We start from the raw sequence: 7,898 nt of genomic DNA on the forward strand, positions 1-7,898 counted from the left end.
TTTTTCTTATGCAATTTAACCTTCTCCTAGACGGACGTAACGCATCATTACGTACCCCCTAAAAATGTCACTGTTGCACACACAACGACAGTTGAGTCATCTACAAAGTTGTCTCATAGCTATATAGATAAAGACTGTGCCATTTTTTCTGCTTTCAAAGCTCAATGGCCAGTTGCCCTATCTGTTTCCGTTTAAGACACGGCGGGAGCATCATATCTTTCTCTCTATCTATGGATCCCCTGACTCCTTTGGTAGTTCATACATGCCAGAGAATAGATCACAGTGCCTCAACGGCCGGCCATTGTAGCTACCCCTGGCACTAAAATCATTCCTTTTGTAGAAATGCCGTCCATGCTAGGTGCATGACAGCAGATTCTTTTCCAACTTTCGCACGTACACCTGGTAATACCCAAAGGGTGTCTTTGTCATGCCATCTAACACTGTGTTTCAAGTTAAATTGAGAATGCTGCTAAGTTCTTCATCTTCCTCGTCCACCAGATGCGGTAAGCTTAATCATATCATGGTCATCAAACCAACACGTGCAAAACAGTAAAATGGATATATTGTAGATTTATATGGACCACTCTTTCCAATTCAAATTTTGTTCGCCTTACCTCATTTTCAGCATGTCTCTCGGTAAATCTTTCACTCTATCACAATTAAGCTAAGCAAATATATTTTTTTACGATTGATTTTTTCTAGTAGTATATACTTTTCCCTGAGGATTGTTATATTTCTTCTGCGATGCAATAACCTAATTTTGGCAACGTTGAGTGGAATGCTGCGTTGCTTTTCCAAGAAATATCGTGTTTGGCATCAAAGATATCGGTAGAATATAACGAGCACAGCATGTATTGAATGACTGAATGAGAATACGTGAATGATCAGAACTTTGACGAAGTCCCAAGGGAACACCATGATACACCATTACACACTTAGCTGATGCTATGATGCACAGGCTGTCGAGGAAGTTCCCATCCGATGCATCCCGTGCATTATAGAACTCCACTAGACAATAAAGTAAATGCGGTTTATGATCCCGTGCGTCCGGTGGGGATGCTACATGAGAGATGCACAATCAATGTGTTCCGAGGCAATAGAACATGTAGACCATCGGGAATCAACGCACTTATCCGACCAGCTAATGCTGTTGCCCAACCCACCAGAGAGGCACATAGAGTCATACTCACTACTTTATGCTATTTAGATTGTAAAGTAACTTAGGCTTAATTTTTGTCCGTAGCGTATCTCATGTATTACGGTAGAAATTCAAATAATTAGGATTTTTGTATTGAAAAAAAGTGCCTGTTCAAATTTCATTTATTAAGCGAATATATATTATGAAGTCAGCAACAGCAAACCTATTGTTATCGGGCCTCAAGATAGAGGATAGGAAGTGTAGCTGATCCAGCTATATGGAAATTTCTGATGTTATACCATTGGGAAGACCAATATACAGTCACAGTGCATTAGCTTGTTTATACATACGCACCTACAGGTGTTACGGAGTGGTTGATGTTGAGTAAAGGATGCAGAACCGCCCGTAACCAGTTTTATCCGACCAGATCTTGCGAACTGCGAGCTTGGGCTCACGGTAGACTTGGCGAAATCAATCTTCACGCCACAAACCATTAATGATGCTGTGTGACGAAATCGGACGCAACTTTGAAATAACAGAACAGAGCTGTTGAGGAAATTCGTCATATATAAACCATGATATAACTACATTAAAAAATCTTAAGAATGAAACCACGACGAAATCACTACCTCTGTATATGTAACGTTAATTTGAAAAAAAAGACTGTATCATCCGATGAAATTGAAGATAGTTTAAGTTTATCAGAAAAAAAGGTGATTTGATATGTTACCTGTGATATTCCAACAATGTCCAAAATCAATCAATCACTGACAATGTGAACAGGCAATCAAGTTCATAATGTCTGAATGTTTGTAACCATCGAGTACAAAGTTTATGTGCAACTTATAAAAGCTAAATATGACATGCATAACCTATTGTGGTAATCTATGGTATAACACGTTTTATGCTAGGGATGAATCAAGCAATGTATCACCAACAAACTATGTTCTACGTTTATTTCCTCAATGACCAATGTTGGAATCTACTCCATACGTTCTCGTACACGGGTGTCCTCTTTCTGTCGCTGATGTCCAAATTTACTTATAATTGTTATAGTCTATGGTATAACACGTTTATGCTAAGGATGGATCAAGCAATGTATTAACCAACAAACGATGCTCTACGTTAATTTCCTCTATGACCAATGTTGGAATCTGCTCCATAAGTTCTCGTACGCTGGTGTCCTCTTTCTGTCGCTGATGTCCAAATTTACAGCCCTCCGCTGATGGGGCTCAACACAACATGGTTGTACTGCCCAGATAAGCCTCTGGCATTTCTGTCACCATCCCGCCTCTGAGGAAACCAAGCGGCTCGCCTGGTAATGCAAAGTCATATGTCTACGATGCAATAGCATTAGGCATCTGCTCGCCTGTCACATCCAGTACGCTTCCTGCTGCATGAAGAGGACTTGTACCGTTCATGGTTTATGTATTTACGAACCACATTCCATATCGTATACATCTCACCATGGCAATGTAAGAGTGCCAAACGTGTATCCTGCAAATGTATGTAAAAGTGTGATCTAGTCAGTGAATTCAATGATATTTAAATTGCCTTTAGAATTATACATTTATTTCATCTACATAAACCACCTATATCTTTAGAGAGGGGTTATGGACTGCTGCTGATCGAAAGCAAAAGCAAAGTCTAGAGTTCGGCGACCATGAAATAATATGAGCTTAAACATTTTTAAATTCTATGCAATGACTTTTAGATTTACATGATTTATGCAGGGTGGTGGTCAACTTTGACTATCTTGCACATGTCGCATATATGAAATTCCTATCACTTACCACTAAGGAGCTATGCCATTTTCGCATTAATAATGTTTGGTATTAGTCCCATATTCAAGAAATTACATTTCCTTTTATGGAAAACACTGGAATGATAGAATTTCCTCACTAATCATGCACATTACACCCCGTACATCCTTTATTCAGTTATTCTCTTTGACAGATTTTTAAAAAAAACGCCCCTGTAGTTCAAAAATCAACTGCTCGGGGGCCCAAAACTACACGACTTTGCCCTAACGTCAAAATATACGTGATTTAAGTTATCAGAAGCACTATCATATTAATCATATAAGACGTTTCAAATTTTTCAAGTTTATAAGTGCACTTAAATCCCTGCACTTAAAGAAAGTTACCCTCCCTGTGATAGGCTAAATCCTGGATGACCCTCAGAGCCCTCCATTTGTTTTTAAAAGTACTCTAGTATTTTCTGGGACAGAAGGTTATAGAAGTGGATTTTCCTATCAAAGCACACTAATATATCAATGTCTTACATAGATTCTAAAAGCCCCAAAGAATGGATGCAATTTGTCAGCCAGAAAATGTCAAGATGACATATCGATGACCTATAGTTCCCGTCTGGTCTATCCAACCTTCTAATCACAAGCTCAGGTACATGGTATCTCCATTGCTTTTAAAAACATAACTTGAACATTAATCAATTACTTTCTTTTTATTTTCGAGATTATACTATGAGAGTATGGTCATAATTCAAATCGTTTCGATACAACAAATCATTGTTATGACCATTTGGTCATGATCAGTTTCATCTTCAGATGTGTACATGCATGCCTTTTTGCAGATCTGAACTCTCACACCTAATGTTTAAGCCCTACGAAATAATTTATTTTTATTTTTGAGATTATACTATGAGAGTATCGTCATAATTCAAATCATTTCGATACAACGTACAAGTCATTGTTGTGACCATTTGGTCATGATCTTGCTCATCTTCGGATGTTTAGATGCATGCTATGTTTGTATATCTGAACTCTCACACCTAATGTTTCAGCCCGACGAAATAATTGTGCGCTTTCGTCGTCTTTAGATGCTATAAGCTCTAGATGCTGTCGAAGTCGGACCATATGTACAAAATCCTGATGTGACCATTAAGAAGCTATTTCAAACGGTCATGACTACCGAAGTACCTTGTGTCAAAACGAGGTCTGGTACGACAATGGCAGCGTGACGTTCTATGACGCACTTTCACTCCCTAGGTCCTTGAAACTCTAAACCAGGAAAACCGCTTCCCCACCGGCGAGGATACTCTTCGGGAGACTCCGACATTACCTTGACCAGGCCCCGCGAGTAATATAAACCCTAAATCCCCGTTTGCAGACATGCTAGCGTGTTTCTCTCTCCACAGAGATACCAAAAAGCAAATGGAAAAGGCAGCGGCGCACATTCCTCGGAACTAATCCTCAATTCGACCGTGGCCCCAGGCGATGACGACTCGGCCTTATCGCGGCGCAACTTTGTGCGTAAAGCGGCCATTCTTCACTGGGTTTATTTCCTTTATGCTCCATTCAGCCTTACGACTGAGAAACCCATGAGCTATAAATCAAGCAAAAGATAATGTCAACCCGCAGCAGCCCGAGTATTTGTATATGCAGCATCCCATACAACGTCTTCATCGGAGATAGTCTTTGAAGCGGCATGAAATTTGTTAAACGAAGAGCGCTATTGCTCATTCGGCAATCTCTTTCTTTGCACTCAATGTTTTTGGTTCGAATAGATACATGCCTGACAAAACACTTACGAAGCAAGCATGCCATAGTTAGTTGTTCTTTGTCTTAGAAATAACAGAAGCGTCTGAATGATCTCAATACAAAGTCTTGTAGCCTCATGGAAATGACAAAAGATGGTTGCTGGGGAAATGTATCCAATATATCAACTAGCTAGGAGCAAAAAAAAGTAGAACTCGTCATACATGTATTGCTATCAATGCGTATCCACATCCCCTGCCTTTCCAGCCCAACATATAATACCAACAATATTGAATTTTACCTACGCTAATATCAATCTTTTAAAACGCGCAGACCTTCGTGAATATCAAACGACAAGTTATGTAAAATGAAATATGAAGCTAAGCTCTCGACTGGTTACCAACATATTTCTGTACACATAATATTTACATCACAATAGACATGTATCATGACTTGACAGTATTTATGCAATCTTTTATTTTCTTCAAAATCTAAGGATTCTCTAAGTCTAAATGTAACTAAACTGAACTAAACAAAACAAAACTAATCTAAACTAAACTAAACTAAACTAAACTAAACTAAACTAAGCTAAACTAAACTAAACTAAACTAAACTAAACTAAACTGACTTATAGTCAGCTAACCAAAATTCACACTTGGGAACACCTGATTTAGAACATTATTTTGGGGTCAACGCCTACAAAATATGCTTCTGTTGATCGCCCATGCTGTAGTGTACCTTTAGTTGTCAAGTTCTGTTCGGCGGAAGTAGTAATGACGTCATGGAGACCAATGTCCGAACTCATGAATATTCATGAGAGTATGACACTGTGGGCCTTTTCGTCTAACGGCTATTTCTCTTAAACCTGCTTATGCTGGATAAAACATTGATACAGTCGCAGAAAGCGATGATTAAAAGCTGTTCTAATGATCACGAAGGCTCTAGATGACTTCATTTTGACACTTGTAGATCTGGTAAAACAAACGGCGCCCTCATATCTAAAATACATTAACGACCATACAACGTGGTAGGGAGGGTAAAATTCAGTTTGCATGTTTAAAATTCAAAAGTCTCTTATGTGTAAGGAATCCCGAAATTTCTAGTGTGTGTATCTGAAGGCACGGTGTCATTTTTCTAGCGCTCCAGGCGGTCACGACTCCAGCTCTTCTTATCTAAATTGCACCGCGCTGCAACAACAAGATTAAGCGACTCGCCAAGAGCATTAACTTTTTCTCGTATGAAACGTTTCCAGCAAAAAGAAGGCAACATCTTGCGATACTATCTCCACAATTTTTCATCTGGTACGGCAGTGGCATTGTGTCTTTCTTAGCCGGTTTCCTCGAGATTGGAGGATTGCAAGAATGCGTTTCTTTGAACTCAATGTGGCCCTTAAAGAAACGGGTCAGTACAGCAACATACATCACACGGAAATTAAAGCTGGATGGCGGCAGAATAAATATCCTCTCGTCCAGATCGAATGAGCTTATTCAACATCTTGTGCGTCATCGGGAATGTGGGAGATTTTCAACAGCTCGGTTTAAATCCGAACAAAGATGTAACCGAAGCTATACAAATGTACGACGTACAACGATAAAGACGCGCGTGTCAACATTGTGAAAAATATCACAAAATGTGATACAGCAGTATTCATTTCTGATTCCAGTGCATATTCTATTCATATCTAGGTATTTTCCCAAAGCAATACGTGCCGTACCGTATGTTTTTCTCTGCATGCCATTTTGTGAAGATGTGCCCATCTGGCATTGATTCCGACTGGGAACATTACAGAGTGATGTATGACGGACCAGTTTACGCGGTCTTCACTTCGGTGACATCGTCCCGCGGATTTTTGCTGACGCTAGATACTCTTCCTACATACCCCGCAGCGTTAAGTGCGGATAATTGCACAACTCATAATGACAGTCGTTGTTAAATATGTGCCACGTCAACACGAAATATTCAAATGACTGAAAAGTATGGCAAATTTTCGACTCTTTTTTTCAATTCGTTTTATACATGGTTAGTTCCCGTGACGTAAAGTTGGGACTGAATTATTTTACGTACAGTGTAATTTGCCGGGTTGGCTGCTTGCTGTGGACTACATGTGGGTCTGTAGTCCGTACAACCAGGGCAAGTGAGAGAATCATATCCATTGCAAAGGATCCGCGAACGGCAGTCAGTTTTCTATAGAAGTCGCAGAATTCGCATTTATGAAAAACACTCATCGTTTTAAAAGAGCAATAAACAACAACGGTATCTATAGATTCTTTATAGAACGGCAGATGACATCTCAATGAGCAAGTAAGTTAATATCTAATTGCATACAGTTGCCTAGAAAATACATGCTATGTGCTTGATTATCGCAAATACATGATTGGACAAAAACTAATCACTTTATCTAAACATACCTTTACGCAGACGGCATCTTCCCGCCAGAGCCGGAACGCTGGAGGATCCTGCTGGAATGATGGGTTCTCGTCAGAGTAGAATCACTGCAGAACAGGATACAAAACTGAGCCCGTGGATGTGCCCGGGTCTGTGATTGGTCTGTTTTCTTCCTCACTAGAGCCTTGTACCGTTCGCTTCTGTTACGGGCCAGGTCTATTTAGCCTGGTTGCTAACGTTTGCAGACCGGTCTTGATAAAACTGACTTCACCAGGCTGCGCTAACGCCAAACTGCGAGAAGGGCAATTTTAGAATCCTTGAAGCTGAAAAATCAATCGGGGTCCACCTGCTGTTTAAGCACTAAGCGCCTCCCTTCTTATTTCATCAAATTGTCTTCAGCATACTGCCGTGACGCCTTCCTTCTGCTTAGGCTAATCTGTATCGTACTCCGTACGTATCCAACCAACAAACCAACCAAAAAACCAACCAATCAGTCGGGCGTTAAGGGGTCAACCTGTAGGCAAGGACTAATTTCAAAAGCGGAAAAACCTCAAATAAAGCAGTCAGAAATAATAATGAGAAAGCTACCGCTTTCTATCGTGTAGCAAAGCATACTTACCACCAAAGGATGTTACTGCATTATTTGCATACCCTGGCTAGTTGATCTCTAATTGTCTAATTTCCCAGCGCGTTGGCGATTGATTCGTGGTGTCGGCAGGTGTAGACGGACTATAATCGTCCGATAATCAAGTTGAAATCCCCGGAGGATCTGGGGTCGATAGAACGCCACCCAGGAAATAAATCACCCCAACATGTAGGTGCGTGACACAGTTGACAGGACTACCTGGTCTTCTTTTCGAATTCAGAGTGAGCAAAAGG

At 40.2% G+C, this 7,898-nt stretch overlaps 1 protein-coding gene across 3 annotated transcripts in view; it reads right to left on the reverse strand.

Moving 5' to 3' along the window:
- Window positions 1-7,283, reverse strand: part of LOC136443244 (glycine receptor subunit alpha-2-like) — a 71,484-nt gene extending 64,201 nt beyond the window's left edge. The window contains exon 1 of one of the 3 annotated variants that reach the window (XM_066440407.1): window positions 7,043-7,283. The gene's annotated coding sequence lies outside the window, so the exon portion shown is untranslated. The remainder of the gene's footprint in view (window positions 1-7,042) is intronic. The other 2 variants (XM_066440406.1, XM_066440409.1) reach the window with 2 other exon arrangements.
- Window positions 7,284-7,898: the final 615 nt, after the last annotated feature.

The sequence above is a fragment of the Branchiostoma lanceolatum genome, chromosome 10, assembly GCF_035083965.1.
Source record: "Branchiostoma lanceolatum isolate klBraLanc5 chromosome 10, klBraLanc5.hap2, whole genome shotgun sequence".
Taxonomy (NCBI): Eukaryota; Metazoa; Chordata; class Leptocardii; order Amphioxiformes; family Branchiostomatidae; genus Branchiostoma; species Branchiostoma lanceolatum.